Here is a 964-nt window from a genome sequence, read left to right as displayed (position 1 = left end):
TCCCTCGGCCTTCAGCCCTTCAGCCCTCCAGCCCCATCCTGTTCCCTTGGCCTTCAGCCCTTCAGCCCTCCAGCCCCATCCTGTTCCCTAAGCCTCGCTACTCTGACTCCCTCCACAGACAACACAACGCTTTACATCACAGGGACTGTCCCCATCTTTTTAAAACTCCAGTACAAGGAAAAGCCCCCAGCTATGGGTTTGTGTGTGTGTGTGTTTTTCCATTTTATGTTTGTAACAGGCTTTTTTTTTTTTTTTTTTTTTTTGCGTAGACGTGCACAATTGCATGCCCTGCTTTCGTGGGAGAACGCACGAGTGTAGTATTCCCAGCACAAGTGTTCCCATGAGGATGGGTCGCTACACATAAGTTTTCCAAAATTCAAGAAGTACATTTCATTTCATTTCATTTCAGAGGGAGAGAGCACGTGCGTGCATGCAGGAGGGGGGTGCAGAGGGGGAAAGAGAGAGAATCTCAAGCAGACTCTGTGCTGAGCGCGGAGCCTGACGCGGGGCTCGATCCCACGACCCTGAGATCACGACCTGAGCGGAAACCAAGAACCCGACGCTTAACCGACTGAGACACCCAGGCGCCCGCCCCTCTAAAAGTACACTTTAGCATCTCTGGTCTTAGGTATGTACCCCAAATCATTCAAAGCAGGGACTCAAACAAGAGCGTGTGCACCCATACTCATCACAGCACTATTCACAATAGCCAAATGGTGTGGAAATGACCCATGCTGGATGCTCCACATGGATGGAAACATCCGGAATAGATAAATCCATGCACAGAAAGCAGGCTGGCGGGTGCCAGGGCTTGGGGAGGGAGGGACCAATCAGAGAAACTTTAAGTAGGTGTGGGTTTCCCTTTGAAGATTTTTTTTTCTTTTTCCTTTTTTTTTTTTTTTTTTGAAGACTTTATATATTTATTTGACAGAGAGAGAGTTAGCGAGAGCAGGAACACAAGCAG

The sequence above is a fragment of the Phoca vitulina genome, unplaced genomic scaffold (genome assembly GCF_004348235.1).
Source record: "Phoca vitulina isolate PV1807 unplaced genomic scaffold, GSC_HSeal_1.0 scaffold44, whole genome shotgun sequence".
NCBI classification, from domain to species: domain Eukaryota; kingdom Metazoa; phylum Chordata; class Mammalia; order Carnivora; family Phocidae; genus Phoca; species Phoca vitulina.
This window is presented reverse-complemented; position numbering follows the sequence as displayed.